At 37.0% G+C, this 21,537-nt stretch overlaps 1 pseudogene across 1 annotated transcript in view; it reads left to right on the top strand.

Moving 5' to 3' along the window:
• Nucleotides 1-14,450, top strand: part of LOC149172157 (polyubiquitin-like) — a 107,904-nt pseudogene extending 93,454 nt beyond the window's left edge. Inside the window, exon 4 of the transcript XR_016259070.1 lies at nucleotides 12,852-14,450. The product of XR_016259070.1 is annotated as a polyubiquitin-like (transcript). The remainder of the gene's footprint in view (nucleotides 1-12,851) is intronic.
• Nucleotides 14,451-21,537: the final 7,087 nt, after the last annotated feature.

The following is a 21,537-nucleotide window of genomic DNA, read 5'->3' on the forward strand; positions in this document are numbered from 1 at the left end:
AATTTCTACTTCAGTTAAAAAAATGGTGGATATGCAGGGTAAATTTTGGCAGAGGGAGAATGAAAGAGATATTTTGTGACAAGTTGCCAAGCCATCAACATTCAAAGCATTAACACTCGAAATGAGAAGCTCCACCCGAGCACCAAAGGAAGGAGGAGACGCATGCAAAACAATCCTATCAGAAGCACCAAATTTAAGATTCACCTTTCAATTTTTCATGTGACATCTAAGCTCCATTATGATCTATAGTGTGATACAATTCTATGCAATTCTTTAACACTAACTTTCTTTGCCTGTGTTTTTGCAGGGTTTGAGAGCTTTTCTACTTAGTGGATTATGGGGAAGAACACAGTGTGTGAAATTTTGAGAAACACACTGAAACTATAGATTTTTATCTAGTGCAGTAATATAATATTAAACTTCTGCCAAAGGTGCAATTTCTTTATTCTAATAATTGGATTAAGTAATCCAATATTGCATTTATGGCACATAGATTCATTCCTGTTCAGGGTGAACTTTTATACTTTTGTCCTAGTTTGCTTCATAAGTAGAATTTGGTGTAGTTCTTACAAATTTTTCAACAAGATGATAAATGTCTGGGCAAATATGTGAACATTCAATTTTTTTTATTCTAGTTTGTTTCACAAGCAGAGTTTGGTGTAGTTCTTACAATTTTTTCAATAAGATGAGAAATGTTGGGACAAATATCTGAAATTCAATTTTTTTATTCTAGTTTATTTCATAAGTAAAATTTGGTGTAGTTCTTACAAATTTTCAACAAGATGATAAATGTTTGGGCAAGTATGTGAACATTCATTTTTTTTATTCTAGTCTGTTTCATAAGCAGAATTTGGTGTAGTTCTTACATATTTTTCAATAAGATGAGAAATGTTTGGACAAACATGTGAAAGTCAATTTTTTTTATTCTAGTTTGTTTCATAAGCAGAATTTGGTGTAGTTTGCACAAAATTTTCAATAAGATGAGAAATGTTTGTGAAAATATGTGAATATTACTTGACTCTCTTGTTCCTTTTAATTATTTATTTATTTTTATAGCTTGGAATTACATTTGTCTATCCCTTTGGGATGAATTTTACTTAAAAATGTATTCTATTTTCTTGAGCGAGGAAACATTAGGGCCTATATTGAATAAAAGGTAAAATGAGGATAGCTTTTTTTTTCTTTATATAAATATAAGCTCTTCATTTTTTTGTTTTTAATATTTACCATTTGCTAGTGTTGGAGGTAGGTTCTTCACTTGTATATATAAATTTTATTGTAAATTAAAGTGCTGAGTAATGTTTTTAATAAGTATACTATTGTAGCAACCACCTTGAGGCCTGTATGGACAAAGCCTCAAGCTTATGCATAATCCTATTTACCCTCGATGGTAGTCCTAGTAGATTTCCTAGAACGTGAATGTGTATCTCACGAAAAAAAGAAAAGAAAAAAGATATAAAGATAAATATGTATGTGGTATGTAATAAGAGCTATTTGGATTTGGCTTAGATGGGTAATAAATACAGGATGATGAGGAATGATTATCAATCCTTAAAGTGTTGAAAATATGCAAATATGCATCAATCACATTTTCAATAAAAACAAAGGATCACTTGCATTTATGATAAATTGATTGCATCAAATTTGTCATGAAAAGATTCACCAAGAGCATGTTGGCTTGTAATTTTAACATTGAACTATTTATAAAATTGGTCAATTTTTTGTAGTTGTCTCACGTAATTTTGCACTCACTCCTTTCTTTCCCAACAATTTTTTCTTTTAAATATCTACTCTATTAGGATCATTAATACACTTTCCCTCCACTAAACAAGCATGGAAAAATGTAATTTTCTTCCAGTAAATTTTCACCTTTGTACAATAGAGCATGGAATAATTCATAACATCAAAATATCACTTAGGTAATTAATTCAAGGAAAATGTGTTGCGACAATAAATAGTGTTCCTGAGAAAAGGAAGTTCAGAAGTAAAAAAAAAATGATAGGTTGTTATTCTTTTAAGTAAATAATTTCTAATACTTTTGTCGACATGGCACACTTAAAAGTGAGGATATGGGTATGTCACTGTCTGATATACATATGGTTATTTGTCAAAGTATGTCACTGCCTGATATACATATGGTTATTTGTCAAAGTTTGGCACACATAACAATAGGGTGATTAGGTGCAATAACTTTTCTAATTGTACATGTTGTTGGAGCATGTCTGCAATGCAATGTTGTCTATATATTATAGATGGAAATGTAGGATTTAACTGAGTAGAATGCCAACATAAAATTGAATTCGATAATGATAAATAGAATGGCTAAATGTCAATGACATGATAGGAGTAGCAGTAATCTCAAAAATCTAAAATGAGGAAACAAAAAAACTAAAAGGAAAAACATATGGCAAATTGCATTGTTCCATTCCAGCATTTAGTCTATTCGACAATGGTGGTGAAATGACAACAATAAATCAATAAACCAACAATGATTACAAATTCCTTGTTAAATTGAAAGGATCTCAATATATTGAGGAAGAAGAAAGACAAATCAACGCCACATTGATATCATTGTAAGTTGCTATTCTAGTGGATTGATGTCCAACAAACACCATGCCTTGTGCACCTTGGTGATTTACAAATTTGATGCACTAATTGTTAGACTAGCATTCTCCTACTCATGCACTTTTTGAAAATTCCCAGCCAAGCTAAAACTAACTCACTTGGTGACTATGGCCCAACTTATCCATGTTGTCAACTGTTAGTTTTATGAATTTGGCGAAAATCTAAACTTTTCAAACCATATATTACAAATTTATTGTTTTCCTCCCTCCATAGAGAGAATACTCTAAATGATATGTTGGGTTATCAACTGTTAGTTTTATGAATTTGGCGATAATCTGAACTTTACAAAGCATATATTATAATTTTATTGTTCTCCTCCCTCCATAGAAAGAATACTCTAAATGATTTACCAAATGGACATATTTATGTATGACAATCTCTCAAATAACATTAAAAGGCACCCCATTTTTGAGGTCCAAGAAAAGAACTTGAAAGCTTTTGTTATGACAGTTTCTCAAACAAGACTAAAAGACACCCAATCTCTCAGATCTAATAAAAGAACCTCAGGCATCATAATATACTAGATATCATAATCATATATCTTGAATATACGGTTAATTCATTTTTTTTTAAATGTAGGGTGAATTTCTTATAACCACATAAATTCATTTTTTTTTGGATTGCAAGGTGAATTTCTTATGAGCACAGAAGATTGGCAGGTGGGTGGGTGTTTTTTGGGTCCATATTTGAATCTAGGCTCTGATACCATATGTGAAGACCTAACCTAGATCTTCTAACTAGGCAAAATTTATCATTCATTTTAATTACAATAACAAAAAAATAACATGTTTATAACTCTACATTTAATTGATAAAATCAAACAAGTAAAAATTGATCAACAACATATTAAACATGTAAAAAAATCGATTTTACAACAACTTACATAAATAAAACAACAAATGGAATAATACATATTCCAATGGCTCAGTTGAGATGCTCCTGACTCTATTGGGATGCTCCTCTTGGCTATTCGACTGAATTTACCTCCCACCCAACTAGGAATGATTTCCTAGCCCAAATAACTTCCACAGGTTCCCTAACCCTTCGAGCCCAAGTCCAACCAGCTATAGTGTGTCCAAGTTAAAACCAACACTCTCCAATAGATCCAAGTTTGAGTTCTCTCATTTTTTTATTTTATTTTTTCCATTCTCTCCCTTCTCTTTCTCCTTCTCCACATTCTTCCTCCCAAAATAAAACCTTCCAATTCCAAAATAAAGAACAAGGATCTCCCCCTTCTCTTCTCATTCTCCTTCCCTTTATGTCTCTTCCTCTCATCTACCTCAACGACCTACCATCAATGCCATGAATACCCCCAATGTAGAAATTTTGAATAATTTAACACATATTCAACAGAGATTATCCTGATCATACAATTTAAGCGAAACATGTATAATACATAATCTCCTCTACGTTGATCAAGAATATAGCAGCATCAATAACAATAAAACATCAAGAGCATTCACACATTAACACAGTATGTATCACGGGGAAAGCATCGCGCTAAAAACCCCACACTATCTGTATATTAATGATTGAGTCATGTAACATTACACAGCATAATACTTCTCACAAGTATCTCCACCTCTGTTACACACAATATAGCTCAGATCTGATCTCCAAATCTCTTCCACTGCTTGCCTGCCTCCACTGCTCAATACCTGCTCAAGAACTGATGAGAATAGCTTCCCAAACTCGATTTTCACCTGCAAAATAGTCACTCACTCTTTGTGGACGTGAGCAAAGGCTAAAATGCGGGCCAAATACGTGAGCAAACTCATTGGCATACTCAATCCTTTGATTGTGCAAGATCTGGTGCACAACTATAGTCACAACTGATAGCAATCTGATTCTCTACCACCTGTCCCTGTTGAACTGAACATGCACTGACATGAAACTGAGTTAACTGATGTATTCTTTAGTTGTATTATGAGTTAATAATTAGTTTAACAACTCATCATTAGTCTATCTGCAGTTAGACTAACTACAACCAGTTTAACTAAGTTAAACTGAACACAACTCCATCAACTGTACCTCCAGTCCACTAAACTCAACTCACTTGAGTTCTAACTGAAGTCATGCATGCAACAACTCAACTGACTCATAAGAAAAACGAATTTCCTTCTGACAGCTGCATGTGCCACTTCCGTAGCTCAAACTGAAGTGCTCCAAGAGAATAAGATTAAGTTTATAGTCCAAATATTATTGTGAGATAATAATATTTGACTTTTCTATTTTTGACAGCCAGTCTAAAAATAAACTTGATCACTCACACTGTGATCACTCACACTTTCATCAAAAATAGAAGTCCATCTATTTTTCCCAACTTGATCAATCATCCATAAACATAGACATGATCCATGTGTCTAAAAATAGACATAGTCTAAAAATAGACTTGCGCCAAAAATAGCCTGCGGGCCCACTTAGTGAAGGCGACTCTTTTCACTAAGCTCCATCATCTTGTTGCAATCTCAACACTCCCTCTCGACGAGATATGGATTATCAGCAACCCCTATCCTGCCTCGGTGGTACTCGAATTTGCTCCTGGTGAGAGCCTTCGTCAGAATATCAGCATCCTGATCCTCCGTTGGAATGTATGAAAGTAACATGATCCTCCGCTGCACACAATCTCTGATATGATGGTACCTGATGTGCTTGGACCCGAAAAACCCGACCAAGATCATCCTCATCCACACAGATCTCTGCTTCCTGCTGTACCAAGAAACTACTGTCGATCCGATACTGAAGACCCCTCCTGATGTGCTCTTTCTGTCCGTTGGGCTCCCTACCCACTCTGCATCCTCCTGCCTATACCAAGATCCATATCCCGATGTGCCTCTCAAGTGGCTCAATACATGCTTGCTCGCCTTCCAGAAGAGCTTGGTAGGCTTAACCATAGCTTGTGAAAGCTGGTTAACTGCATAGCATATATCAGGTCGTGTATTGACCAAATACATCAGCGACCCCACCAACTGTCGATAAACGGTGGCATCCACTTCTTCTCCCGAAGTGGCATCCTCCTTCCTCCAACCTCCAGGAAGAGGAGTATCAACAGGCTTGCAGCCATGCATGTTGAACTTCTCCAGTATCTCCCGAGCATACTTTCCCTGAGAAACAAACAGTCCACCACTGCGCTGCCATATTTCCAATCCTAGGAAATAGTGAAGGAGGCCCAAATCCTTCATCTCAAACTCTGTAGCAAGATCCTTCTTGCATGACAGTATCAACAGCTCATCACCCGTTAGAATCAAATCATCAACATACAGTACAATGATAAGCAACTTACCCTCCACCACAATCTGGTATAGGTTCGGATCCGCCTCGCTCTTGGAGAATCCAAGTCCTGTGAAATAGCTGTCTATCCGTGTGTACCAAGCACGTGGTGCTTGCTTCAACCCATACAGTGCTCTCTTGAGCCTGCACACATGCGACTCGCTGCTGAAGACTTCAAAGCCTTCGGGTTGCTCAATGTACACCTCCTCCTCAATGACTCTGTTGAGGAACGCAGTCTTCACATCCATCTGATGAATGTGCCATCCCATCTGCGCTGAGAGAGCAAGAATCGTCCGTATGGAAGAATACCTTGCGACAGGTGCAAAGGTCTCCTCATAATCGATCCCCTCAATCTGTGAAAAGCCTCGGGCAACAAATCTTGCCTTGTACTTCTCCACACTCCTGTCAGCTGCCTGCTTAACTTTGTAGATCCATCTCGAACCCACCACTGATTTCCCTTCCGGTCTAGGAACAATCTCCCATGCACTGTTTCTGACAATAGAATCATACTCTTCCACCATGGCGTCTACCCATGCGGGATCCTCCATAGCTTCCTCGAAAGAGGATGGCTCAGTCACAACATACTTGCTCATAAGAGCCATGTATCCAGTGTACCGATCCGGTGACTGTCTCTGCCTGCGTTGGGCTGTAGGTGGTCCTACAACTTTCTCTGCATCTTGAGCCAGTCGCTCAGCTTCTGTCAAGCGCTTTCGCCCTCTGATGGTTGGCGCTGCATGAGTGGTCTCTTCCACTCCATGAACCTCGTCCTGTGGCTGATCCACGTCCTGAAGCTCATCCTTAGGAACTAATAGCTCCTCATCTGCATGCAAGTGTAGCTCCCTCTCAAGCGAACACTTCATGGCTTTCTCCTCCTGAAATTTTATATCCCGTCGCACAACAGTTTTACCACTGTCTGGCAAATACACACGATAGTTGTGGGGCGTATCAGTGTACCCCACAAATATCCCAACCTCTGCAGTCGGCTCCAACTTCTTTCTGGCATCCTTCGTCACATGCATGTAAACGTTAGCACCGAAAATCCTCAAATGAGAAAGATCAGGCTTCTTACCAGAATAAGCCTCCTCGGGTGTACTCATGCCAAGTATCCTATGAGGACAACGGTTCTGCACATAAACTGCTGTATTGCATGCTTCCGCCCACAAGTGAAGGGGTAGGCCCTGATCATGCAACATTGCCCGTGCAGCACCCACAATCGTTCTGTTCTTCCGCTCAGCTACCCCGTTCTGCTGTGGGTTATGGGGAGCTATGAGCTCTCTACGAATCCCTTCTGCCTTGCAGAAATCCTTGAACTCGTCCGAGATGTATTCACCACCATTATCGCTCCTAAGAGCCTTCACCTTCTTCCCCGACTCCTTCTCGACCAGTGCTTTGAATTCACAGAACTTTGAATATGTCTCGCTCTTCTTCTGCATGAAGAAGATCCAGCACTTACGAGAGAAATCATCAACAAAAATCACATAATACCTGTGTTTTGCTGTCGAAGCAACTGAGAAAGGTCCACACACGTCTGTGTGAATTCTCTCAAGGATCGTCGTGGCGCGACTATCCTTCTCGTGAAAGGTGGCTTTCACAAACTTCCCCAAAGTACAGCCCTTGCACTGATCTGACTGCGCAAGTGTGCCTTTAGGAAGCCCTGTAGTGATCTGCTGCAGTATCTTCAAGGCTCCATGGTGAAGGTGACCCAATCTCCTGTGCCACAACTCGCCATCATCCCGGCTCACCAATCCTTTTGCCTTGCCTGCCATTGCTGCGCATCCATCTACATGCAACTGATAAAGGTTCCTCACTCGAACCCCTATCTTCCAGGTCTCACCAGTTGTCTTGCTGCGCAGGAAGGCCTTTCCCTCGCTGAAAACAACATCATACCCCTTGTCTTCTAACATCGCCACTGAGATGAGATTCTTCTTCAATCCTGGAACATGCAAGACTTCCTTCAATACAAAGGGCTTACCAGACTCCCTCTCAAAGGAAATGGTACCGATACCGGTCGCATTGTATCTACCATCATCGCCCATCTCGATGTGCACTCCAAGATCTTTGTCCTCCAGATCAGAGAACAAATCTCTATCTCCCGTCATGTGAAAAGACGCACCACTGTCCAGGAACCATACTGATCCCATCACACTTGAAACCAAGCATGCGATCAATGAAAAATCAAGCTCAAACTGAGAAGCTAAAGCCTCTCCCCCTGCAGATCCAGCAGCTTGCTTGTTCTTCTTCTTCTGCGGACAATTTGTGGCATAGTGTCCATGCTGGTGACAGTGAAAACACTTCACTTTGGACATATCCTGCTTCTTGCCTTTCGCACCGGAATGAGAAGCTTTCTCGTTCTTCCCCTTCTTTGCTTTGGCAGCCAAAGCGCAATTCTCTTCATCAGATACCTTTGATGAAGATCCATTCTCACCTTTATTGTTACTGAGTTTATCCTTGAGCGCCAGGTCGCTCTTGCTTTGGAATAACATTTGCAATCCGTTGAAAGACATTTTCAACAACACTGCTGCAAATTCGAATTTCCACCAGCTCCAACTCAACTGCTTCCGATCAACCCTCGCTTGATATCCTGTAAAAATCTCTTCTACAAATCAAGCTGCTCCGATACCATGTAGAAACTTTTTCTACAATTATCTAGCTCTGATACCATGTAGAAATTTTGAATAATTTAACACATATTCAACAGAGATTATCCTGATCATACAATTTAAGCGGAACATGTATAATACATAATCTCCTCTACGTTGATCAAGAATATAGCAGCATCAATAACAATAAAACATCAAGAGCATTCACACATTAACACAATATGTATCACGGGGAAAGCATCGCGCTAAAAACCCCACACTATCTGTATATTAATGATTGAGTCATGTAACATTACACAGCATAATACTTCTCACAAGTATTTCAACCTCTGTTACACACAATACAGCTCAGATCTGATCTCCAAATCTCTTCCACTGCTTGCCTGCCTCCACTGCTCAATACCTGCTCAAGAACCGATGAGAATAGCTTCCCAAACTCGATTTTCACCTGCAAAATAGTCACTCACTCTTTGTGGACGTGAGCAAAGGCTAAAATGCGGGCCAAATACGTGAGCAAACTCATTGGCATACTCAATCCTTTGATTGTGCAAGATCTGGTGCACAACTATAGTCACAACTGATAGCAATCTGATTCTCTACCACCTGTCCCTGTTGAACTGAACATGCACTGACATGCAACTGAGTTAACTGATGTATTCTTTAGTTGTATTATGAGTTAATAATTAGTTTAACAACTCATCATTAGTCTATCTGCAGTTAGACTAACTACAACCAGTTTAACTAAGTTAAACTGAACACAACTCCATCAACTGTACCTCCAGTCCACTAAAATCAACTCACTTGAGTTCTAACTGAAGTCATGCATGCAACAACTCAACTGACTCATAAGAAAAACGAATTTCCTTCTGACAGCTGCATGTGCCACTTCCGTAGCTCAAACTGAAGTGCTCCAAGAGAATAAGATTAAGTTTATAGTCCAAATATTATTGTGAGATAATAATATTTGACTTTTCTATTTTTGACAGCTAGTCTAAAAATAGACTTGATCACTCACACTGTGATCACTCACACTTTCATCAAAAATAGAAGTCCATCTATTTTTCCCAACTTGATCAATCATCCATAAACATAGACATGATCCATGTGTCTAAAAATAGACATAGTCTAAAAATAGACTTGCGCCAAAAATAGCCTGCGGGCCCACTTAGTGAAGGCGACTCTTTTCACTAAGCTCCATCATCTTGTTGCAATCTCAACACCCAATCCTTTTAAATTAATGATATTGACTTTCTTTTCCATATCTTATCCCAAAATAAATTTGAGAAGACACCTTGAGAATTGAAATATGTGTATTTAATTTAGAAATAAATTGGAGAAGACCATATCTTATCCAAAAGTAAATTTGAGAATACACCTTGGGAATTGAATAATAACAAATAATAAAAGTCATATGAGTAAAATACAATTACAACTTCACAAGTGTAGGTATGTATTAATTATAAGTTAGTATTTTCAGGTTAATTAAATGCTAATCAAAATTGGCATGATAGGATCAAGTAGGACAATACAAGTAGCAACCTCCTGTAGGTTGGAGTCTACATAAATAAGATGTATAAAGGGAGTTGGAGTTTGCCTTTGCATCACAACAATATCAAAGTCGTGGTTTTTATCCCTTTATGGGTTTCCACTTATATCTGGTGTCCACATGTGATGTTTATGCGTGCTGATTTTATGCTTTCATGAAAGTTGTTATACTGTGGTTTACTTATTAAATGTTGGTTATATATTAAATTTGTTGTTCATAAGTTGTATGTTGCTTATTCAATAGTTGAGTTAATCATTGAAACGAAATCAAAATTTAATGTCTATGAATGTACTAAATTGATTCACCCCCCTCTTAGTTTAGTTAAGTTTCCAACAAAGGTGTCTGCAGAGTGAATGCACCTTTGTCATAGACTTTGATAATTGACCACCTCAAGCGGGATATTGTGCCAAATACTTGGCATGTAAGAGCTATGCATAATGATGACTGAAATGGAACTCAAGGGATAGAGAAAAATACCCTCCTCCTTTTTAACCTCAATGCCACATTCTAGAAGGGTGGCCTTATTGACAATGCAATGAGTGTGATGGTTAAGCATTTGGAGGACATGGTAGAACTCAACACTTTTGAACTAAGCAACTTCTTTCTTGATTCATTTGGTTATTTTTATTAGAGTATCATTGCTTGCAAGGGAGACTTTGAGCACTGATTTAATAATTAGAGTTGAAACCTTATTAACAATTACATTTTTGATATGTTTATCATCCATGACCCTCAACCCTTTGAAATATAACACACACCTTTACCTAATTGCTTGTAACTTCACCCAATCACCATTTGAAAGTATTTTCTGCGGCTTCCCTAAACCCGTGAAATAAAGCAAATACCTTTACCTATTTGCTTATAACTTTACACCATTGCCATTTGAAAGTATTTTCTGCACATACCATGATGAAATAAAACAAGATAACCTTACACTTGGCACCCCATACCTACATATTTAATAACTAACATATATAGAATTCAATTGAATTATTACCACTCACAATTAAACAATCACCACAAACAAATTTACCATAAAAGCCAATAATTAATAGAAACAAAATCCAATTTTACAATTAATTTTTGATATTAATTTAAGTGAATTTTAATTATTTTTATTTTTTTCTATGTACTCCATGAATTTCGGAGATTAGTGATTGCTATGGTACTAGGCAAATCCACCCGAAGGGATCACTTCTTGTCGGTTCAGCTACTACGCTTGACTTTAAAGGTGTCAAGAAAATTTAATCCAATATCCACAAAATGAACAAACCTTCCAAACTAAGTAAATTTTAATTTTTATTTGATAAGAGTATTTAAATATTTTATTTTAAAATTTATAATAAAATGATAATTTTTTTATCAATTTTTTATTTTTATTTTTTCCCAAAAAATATCTTAATTTTTATTAAAAAATTTGAAAATTACATTTTATATATACTAAAAAAAAAATACACTATTTTGAAAAAACACAACCATACAAATAGTACATTGTTTTGAAAAAATACAACCATCTTGATAAAACAAAAGGCATGCCTATAAAATATAAAATATAATAGAACATGCAGCTAGGAGAAAAGTCTAGGATAAGCTAAAGTGCTAGATATGTGGTCCTCAATCTCAAACGTCTCCTGTGATCAAATTAATTTTTAACCATTTTTAAATCAAATTAATAAAAAATATATTTAAAAGAAGTAAAAATAAAACTTTTATTCATACTTTATTAACATCTTAACATAAATATCACATAAATACAACTATATTATTTAAAAGTGATATAAATAATTGATCAAATATATTAATATTTTGATTGAAAACCCTTGATCACAAATAAATCTATCAAATTATCCCATCCGAAGCATGAAACCTCCTCCATAAATTAAAAAAATTAAAAATAGCAACCAACCGTTTTTTATTGAAAACCCTTACCCACAAATAAATCTATCAAATTATCCATGAAACCACTCCATCCATTTAAAACAATAATAATAAAAATACAGCACACCGTTTTCCAAATCCGCCTTTCTTTTGTGAATACAACCCACTGTTTTTCAATCCCATCTCTTCTATAAATACAACCCACTCTGCTTGATTCTTCATATCTTCTCCGGCGTTTGCGAATTCTGATAAGTTCAGCTATTTTTTCTGAAACAGGTATGGAATTTTAAGTTTCTGTATTTATTTGCAAAGAATATTAACAGGCTCTTCGTTTTGCAATCATTGCCCTTTGCTTTGCAGTATTTTCTGTGGTTTGTGTATTTCAATTTTCGTTTTGCAATCATGGTCCTTTGACCCGTGCTTTATTTTGATTAGGTTGCGATATGTTTTCTGTATATAGCCTTTGTGAGGGTTTCTGTGCTCTTGTCTCGGCCTTTTATTTTGATTAGATTGCGATATTTGGGAGGGTTTCTGTGCTTTTGTCTCGGCCCTGTATTTTGATTAGGTTACGATATGTTTTCTGTAGAAAATCTTTATGGGGGTTTCTGTGCACTTCTATCGGGCCTTTGTTTTTTTGCGGATGTCTCGCTTGTTAAAGGGTTTTTTTTTTATCCCCTGTGAATGACATATTGCCGTTGCTTTTGCAGAAATTTTATGATTAGCAAAAATTTTGATAATTTAGGCACTTCATTGTTTTTATATGTCTGAAAATTTTCTTTATGTCTGATATTTTCTTTTTGTAATTCTTTCGTCTCTGTATTTCTTGTTATCTCGAGCTTGTAATATTCCTGACTCATTGATATCTGTTCAAGACTTTGAAATATTGAAATTGTTTATTTGCAGGTCTTCAGTAGTGTTATTACGCTTTCAAGATGCAGATCTTTGTCAAAACTCTTACCGGCAAGACCATCACTCTTGAAGTCGAGAGCTCTGACACCATTGACAATGTAAAGGCAAAAATCCAGGATAAGGAAGGCATACCCCCTGACCAACAGCGTCTGATATTTGCTGGAAAGCAGCTGGAAGATGGCCGAACCCTTGCCGATTACAATATCCAGAAGGAATCCACGCTGCATCTTGTCCTCCGTTTGAGGGGTGGCATGCAGATCTTCGTCAAAACCCTGACCGGTAAGACGATAACGTTGGAAGTTGAGAGCTCGGATACCATTGACAATGTAAAAGCCAAGATCCAGGACAAGGAAGGAATCCCACCTGACCAGCAGCGTCTGATATTTGCCGGAAAGCAGCTCGAAGACGGCCGAACCCTGGCAGACTACAATATCCAGAAGGAATCCACGCTGCATCTTGTCCTCCGTCTGAGGGGTGGCATGCAGATCTTCGTCAAGACCCTCACCGGTAAGACGATAACGCTGGAAGTTGAGAGCTCGGATACCATTGACAATGTAAAAGCCAAGATCCAGGACAAGGAAGGGATCCCGCCTGACCAGCAGCGTCTGATATTTGCCGGAAAGCAGCTCGAAGACGGCCGAACCCTGGCAGACTACAATATTCAAAAGGAATCAACCCTGCATCTCGTCCTCCGTTTGAGGGGTGGTATGCAGATTTTTGTTAAAACCCTCACTGGAAAGACGATCACTTTGGAAGTTGAGAGCTCTGATACCATTGATAATGTCAAGGCCAAGATCCAGGACAAAGAGGGCATTCCACCTGACCAGCAGCGTTTAATCTTTGCCGGAAAGCAGCTCGAGGACGGGAGAACCCTTGCCGATTACAACATCCAGAAAGAATCCACCTTGCACCTGGTCCTCCGTCTGAGGGGTGGCATGCAGATCTTTGTCAAAACCCTAACAGGTAAGACGATTACGTTGGAAGTTGAGAGCTCGGACACCATCGATAACGTCAAGGCCAAGATCCAGGACAAGGAAGGCATTCCGCCAGACCAGCAGAGGCTTATCTTCGCTGGTAAGCAGCTGGAGGATGGTAGGACCTTGGCTGACTAAAACATTCAAAAGGAGTCAACCCTGCATCTGGTGCTTCGTCTAAGAGGAGGGATGCAGATCTTTGTAAAAACCCTTACAGGTAAAACAATTACTCTGGAAGTGGAAAGCTCGGACACCATTGACAATGTGAAGGCTAAGATCCAGGACAAGGAGGGAATTCCGCCTGACCAGCAGAGGTTGATCTTTGCCGGTAAACAGTTAGAAGATGGTCGTACTCTGGCCGATTATAATATTCAGAAGGAGTCGACCCTTCACCTGGTTCTCCGTCTCCGTGGCGGCTTTTAGGTGGATGGGCTCTTATGTGTCAATGATGGTCTGGTGATGTTCAGTTGTCGTCCTGCTTGTCGTGGATAAGTACTGTTTATGTTTCTATGTCTATGTGCTGTTTGTGTGTTTAGTTTCAGGTTATAATTTCCACTTTGTTCGTTGGTCAGTCGAAGTACTACGTGGTCGGTAGTGCTATGCTATTTCATTTAATATAAGGACTATGCTATCTGTTATGTGAATCAATCTGCTATTATGTGATAAGTGAATGTAGTTGAAAATGTTGTGCTACTTTTTTGGAGGCTATATATGCCAATAATCTTTGGTGAAATTTAAGTTGGGCTCTGAAATTACTATGTCTATGCATTCATTGGCTTGCTTATCCTGTCAATATTTTGGATATTCATTGGCTTTTCCTATGCCCTCAAGAGATTGCTGATGGGAGTTACTGAGAGATGGTCAATATTTGTATTGGTTTTCGCATCTCTGGGGGAGTTGATGAAACTTTTATATTGGCGAACGTATCCTGTCAATAGTTTGGATGTTCATTGGCTTTGTTGAGGGAAGTTACTGAATTTTTTGATTAATTGCATTCATTATCTTTCAACTAGTGTAAGTGAATGTTGTAGGGGAGGAGTATTTATGAAGATTTTAACCAGTTAGCAAAACAGTGATTTTATATTTTGTTTCAATAATGCATATGCTAGAGTAAAGAAATAGTGTTTGCATATTCTCTTCAGCCTTCAATTCAATAACGAATATAACGTGCAAGAGATTGTTGTAGGGTGGTTGGAGATACGAATAAGCTGAGGTTATTTTATGAAGAATCTATTAGAGGTTTTTTTCTGAAGAATCTATTCGAGTCACGAAATTCAGTGTTTTTTTTACTTCGCTTCAATTCAATAATGGATATACCCTGCAAGAGATTATTGTAGGGGAGTAGTAGATATGGATGAGCTGAGGTTATATTTTAGAAGAATCTACCAAAGTAGCAAAATTTACTATAGTGTTTGCATGTTTCGCTTCAACTCAATATTGGATATGCTGCTGAGGTTATAATTTAGAAGAATCTACTAGAGTAGCAAAATTTACTATGTAGTGTTTCCATGTTTCGATTCAATTCAATATTGGATATGCTGCAGTCAGGGAAGGAATTTTGATCTCTTTGATCTCTAAATTTTCTCTTACACAGGTTAAAAGTTTCAATTAGAGATGTGATTTGATTAAAAAATATAAATACTGCCTTAAGGGATGGGATGTAATTATTTTAAAATGAACTTACTGATGTAATTTAATTCAGTAATTTAAACGTTGCAGTCATGGATGGTATTTTAATTGGATAATGTACATGCTTCTGTTGGTGGTGGGATGTAATTTAATTCAGTAATGCATATACATAAGTAGAGATGGAATTTAAATTTTCCAGACTACATGTCGCAAGGCTTGCGGAGATCAGTGGAATCTCTATATGATGCTCCCTACAATTTAAGTTGCCGAGCTCGGTGCATTCTCTGTATGAAGCTCACAGCAATTAAAGTTACAGAGCTCAGTTCAAGCTCCGTATGAAGATTACTGCAATTGAGGTTGCAGAGCTCTGTATGAAGCTGCAGAACAAAGTGAAATCCCTACCCTTGAAGAGAATTTTTGTGCCTCTTTGTATTATTAACCTTTGTTATATAATGCTTTATGTAATTTAATGTTTTTGTGTGTTGTTATTAACCTCGGTAGATCCATGTTTTTATCTATAGGTGCTCTCCCGCCCCAGCGCAATATACTAGAAATGTTTCATAGGTTCTCTCACGCCCCAGCGAAATATACTAGAAATGTTTTGTAATTTAATGTTCGTAGGTTGTTATGAACCTTGGTTATTATATTTTTTTCTCCATGTTTGGTAGATCCATCTTTTTACCTATGAGAACCCCCAGCGAAATATACTAAAAATGTTTTGTAATTTAAATGTTTTTGTGCGTTGTTATGAACCTTGGTTATTAAATTTATTTCTTTATGTTTGGTAGATCTATCTTTTTGACCTGTAGGTGCTCTCCCGACCCAGTGCAATATAATATTTCTGTGTTTGGTAGATCCATGTTTTTACTTATAGGGTGCTCTCCTGCCTCAGCGCAATATACTAGAATTGTCCCAATATACTGGAAATGTTTCATTTGTTCTCTCACGACCCAGTGCAATATACTAGAAATGTCCCAATATACTGGAAATGTTTCATAGGTTCTCTCATGCCCCAGTGCAATATGCCAGAAATGTCTTGTAATATAATGAATAGAAATCTTTAATATACTAGAACTGCTTTTCTTACGCCCCAGCGCAATATACTAGAAATGTTTCATAGGTTCTCTCATGCCCCAGCGAAATTTACTAGAAATGTTTTGTAATTTAATGTTCTTGTGTGTTGTTATGAATCTTGGTTAGTTATTATATTTATTTCTCTATGTTTGGTAGATCCATCTTTTTACCTATGAATCCCAGCGAAATATACTAAAAATGTTTTTGTGCGTTGTTATGAACCTTGGTTATTAAATCTATTTCTTCATGTTTGGTAGATCTATCTTTTTTACCTGTAGGTGCTCTCCCGACCCAGTGCAATATACTATTTCTCTGTTTTTGGTAGATCCATTGTTTTACGCAATATACTGTTTCTGTGTTTGGTATATTGCGTTCTATTTCTGTGTTTGGTAGATCGCAATATGCTAGAAATGTCCCAATATACTGGAAATGTTTCATTGGTTCTCTCACGCCCCAGTGCAATATGCTAGAAATGTCCCAATATACTGGAAATGTTTCATTGGTTCTCTCACGCCCCAGTGCAATATACTAGAAATGTCCCAATATACTGGAAATGTTTCATGGGTTCTCTCACGCCCCAGTGCAATATGCTAGAAATGTTTTGTATTATAATGAATAGAAATAACTTTAATATACTAGAAATGCTTCTCTTACGCCCCAGCTCAATATGCTGGAAGTTTGGTAATGTAATGAAAAAAAACTCTAATGAAAAAGTAAAGTAATAATAAAAATGAAAATTTTAAAAAATGTTGGTATTATTCATGATATTGACTCTGGTATTGGTATTTATGTGGAGTAGCTTATTTAAAGGTGAGATAAAAGGGAGATGAAACTAGCCTAGAATTATTTATGTGGATTAGCTTATTTAAAGGTGAGATAAAAGGGAGATGAAACTAGCCTAGAATTATATTCTCTGGATCTATTAAGTCTAGTCTGGACTTACTAGTGAGATTAAGTCTAGTCTGGATGTACTAGTGAGATCAAGGGGGATGAAACTAGCCTAGAATTATATTAACTCTGGATCTACTAAGTCTAGTTTGGATGTACTAACTAAGTATTGAAAAGACACTTGGTAAATTTAACTCGGTTAAGATAGATTGTAAATATACCCGACTCTGGATTAACTAAGTCTGGATGTACTAAGTATTGAAAAGACACTGGTAAGTCTTGAATTAAGAGAGATTGTAGATCCATATTAACTCTGGATCTACTAAGTACTGAAAAGACACCTGTAAATCTTGAGTTCTGGATCTACTAAGTACTGAAAAGATACTACTAAGTACTAAAAAGATACTGTAAATCTAGTTAAGAGAGATTGTAAATATACTTAATGTAAATTGGTAAACTAAATCTTGAATTTTAGATCTACTAAGTCTGGATTTACACTCGGTAAATCTCAACTTAAGACTGAAAAGACACTTGGTAAATCTTAACTTGAGATAGATTGTAAATATAGATCTACTAGGTCTGCTTGTAAATATAAATATAGATCTACTAAGTCTGGATCTACTAACCACGGAAAAGACACTTTGTAAATCTTAACTTAAGAAATGGTTGGTATTTAAATCTGGATTTACGAAGTCTTTTATAGAAAATTCTGTTAAAATTTCAGTTTGTCAAAATACTGTGAAAGCTTCAGTTAGTCTCGATAGCGCTTCCTTTGGGTTTCATCATTATTACATAATCGTTTGTTTTTTATTTTTTTTAGTATTCAGATACATATTGAGTTGAGCTTTTTAAGTTTAAAATTTGCATGTAATTGTTCACATAATGACCGTATAAACAATAATGCACTATACACATTCAAAAGACAAGCTGGATTTGTTTTAGGAAATAGATAGCAACCAGCAAGTCAATAGTCCATCAATATGTTCAAAAAGACCAAATAGAACCCCAAATATTATATACTGTCATAAGCTTGAATTGCAACACTGAAAAATAACTTGAAAAGAGCAATTCTGCTTCCCTATTGAAGAACATCGCCATAATTTTTTTCATAAAATAGATATCATGTAGTCAAGTATAATGCTCTTTTGGATTAAGACTCTGTTGTTGTTCATAATCGAGGCATGAATGGAGAATTTGAACTTAAGGGGGAATTCGGAACCATTGATTCATGTCATCATCGAGACATGAATGGAGAATTTGAATTAAATAGGGGGAATTCGGAACCATTATATCTCGCGTTAGAGATGGTCAAAATTTGGAACCATTGATGCATATCTACGACAACTTACCATTGGTGCATCTCACGTTAGAGATGGTCAAAATTCGGAGCCATTGATGCATCTCTACGATGTTCCAAAATGGCTAGATTAGATCTGTCTTCGATACTTGTATACTTGTGTTAAAATGATGAACTTTTTCTACAGCTTTCCTTATCTAACATCTTTTTTTAGATAAGATTTTATTTTATTTTATTTATATTTTGGTGATCATCCATATTGATTGGTTTCCAAATATTGACTTAATTGCTAGTGAATAATCTAGAAGATTTTTATTTCTAAACACTATGGATATCTATTTGGCTGATAGGGTCCATGTATCTTAAGGGTAGCAGTGAAGTCCAATGATAGTGGTAGTAACAAGGAGTAGAAATAAGGGAAGTAGGCAGTGATAATACAGAAAAGGATGGTAGTAACAAGGAGTAGAAATAAGGGAAGTAGGCAGTGATAATACAGAAAAGCATGGGGGCAGCGGTGGCAGTGGATAATAGTAATAGTAATAGTAACTGGATAATAGTAGAAGTGACAATAACATTAATGGCAGTGGGCAGTGGATAATAGTAATAGTAACAACAATAGTGGTAGTAGAAGTGACAATAACATTAATGGCAGTGGACAGATGAAGTGACAATTTAATCATTGATAGTGTACAGTGGTAGCAGTGACAACATATGTGACAGTAGCAACAGTGGTAGTGGTAGCAGTGACAACATATGTGACAGTAGCAACAGTGGTGGTGAGAGTGTAGTAGGGAAGTGCAACTTGTGGAACAAAGTGTTGTTGGGGTTGGGTTATTGTCCTTGGTACGGGAGCCCAAACTAATTCGGGGTGCAATTTCTTCCTTCCAGCTTTGTTAGTAAAACCTTTGGGGAGTCTTGTACTTCTTGTTCAAATGGTAAATTTGTATGTAAACCATACATAACAATGCTTGTTGAGCAAAATCTCATGTGTATTGATGTGGTGATGTTCCCAGTTTGTTTGATGCTCTGAATGTTTGAAAGGAAAAATTAACTAATCCTATAAAATTTAGGAAATATTGATTCATCCCTCTCTTAGTATTCCCAACAATTGGTTTCAGAGCAGGTTCTTTGTTTGAAGCTTAACCACTTGAAGGCAGATTTGTGACATTCAAAATTGATTGATGGACATTGTAGTTGAAGATAAGATGGTTGTTGATCTCGAAGATGTTAATTCCCTCAAAGAAAAACTTCAAAAATTCAAATGGGACAGGGATATGATCAAAGGAAATTATAATATTCTTAGTCGAGAACATGGAGAGCTACAGGCCGAGAAGACAAAGATATACGATAACTGGAGATGTTTCGTAGTTAAAATCAACCAACTTTAGGATCAAAATAAAAACCAACAATCGCCAAAAAATGATTGTGAACTTGATGAAGCAAATAAGGAATTGACCCTCAAAAACATGCTCCAAGAGGCAAACAATAGGGAAAACACCTTGACAAACCAGCTCATGGAAAAAGAAAAGCCAAATAAATTGAACAAGTTGGATCACCTCCTTGAAGAGGGAACTTGAGGCCAAAAGCACTGAGGAAGTCTTAAGACGTAAAATGAAGTATAAGGAAGAGGATTATAAAATCTTTGAATAAGAAATTTTCACCTTGACAGTAGAATTGGACACGCTGAATCAAAGATCGAGGAGCTCGCAGGTCCTTGATGATATTCTCAATTGCCAAAGATCATCACTTATCATGACATGGCTTGGATATGTCGGTGAGTTGTCATGTTGCAAGGATGAATAATTCAAAGATGAAGAGAAGTCACATGACGAACATGGAGAGAAGCCTCATGCCAAAGATGAACACAAGTCACATGTCAAAGAAGAAAAGAAGCCTCGTGCAAAAAATGAAGAGAAGCCCAACATTAAAGTTTTTGCATAAATCAACTAACAATGAAAGTTGGAGGACCAATGCCTAAAAAAGTCAAGATGATGCATTCAAGGCGCCAAATCATAGAAGAGCATCCAAAAGTGGAGAGCAACAAAGCCTTGGATATTCTCAACGACGGGGCACCTTTAGAAGATCATCACCTTGTACACCTAGTTATGAAAACACATTCTATGGTTATTGTTAAGCATGTCATAACTATATGGACATAAGGATGGATATTGTAGAGAATATACGAGTATTGATAGAGAGTTTTGTCAAAGCCCTAGACACAATTTTTTTGGAAGTAAAGATAAGAGTCCCATATTCTTATGACATTTATTTAAAATATAGATCACAAAAGTCTCAGATCGAACAAGCTTTCTAGAATCTCGCAGTATCGAGCTTTTTAGAATTTGGCCACTGTAGTATTGATTTGCTGGGAGTAAAAATCCATTGGGGGCCATCTCGGGATGCTTGCAAGAGACCTAGCTCGTAAGATTCAAGACGACGCGCTAGTTGTAGTGGTACCATTAATTTGTACGCCCCTAATTTTTAGGGAGTCCCAAAATTTTTCTGACGGGGCTTCAAGTGACCCAAGTCCTAGACTCTCGAGTTTGCCTTCTTTCCAACCATATTATTCTTAAGGTCGGTCAAAATTTGACCAGGGCTAGTGTATGCTCGATACCAGGTCTCAAGCTATCGCAGTAGCAAGCTTTCTAGATTTTTGCAAGGTATTTGACAATATCAAGCTTTCTAGAATTTGGCCACCATAATGTTGATCAGCTGGGAGTAAAATCCACTGGGGGCCATCTCGAGAGGCTTGCAAGGGACCTAGCCCATAAGATTTAAGATGACGCGTTGGTTGTAGTGGTACCATTAATTTGTAAGCCCCCTATTTTCAAGCAGTCCCAAAATTTC

This window comes from Pinus tabuliformis, chromosome 4_2 (genome assembly GCF_031772625.1).
Source record: "Pinus tabuliformis cultivar Carrire ecotype Pingquan chromosome 4_2, CPIR1, whole genome shotgun sequence".
Classification (NCBI taxonomy): domain Eukaryota; kingdom Viridiplantae; phylum Streptophyta; class Pinopsida; order Pinales; family Pinaceae; genus Pinus; species Pinus tabuliformis.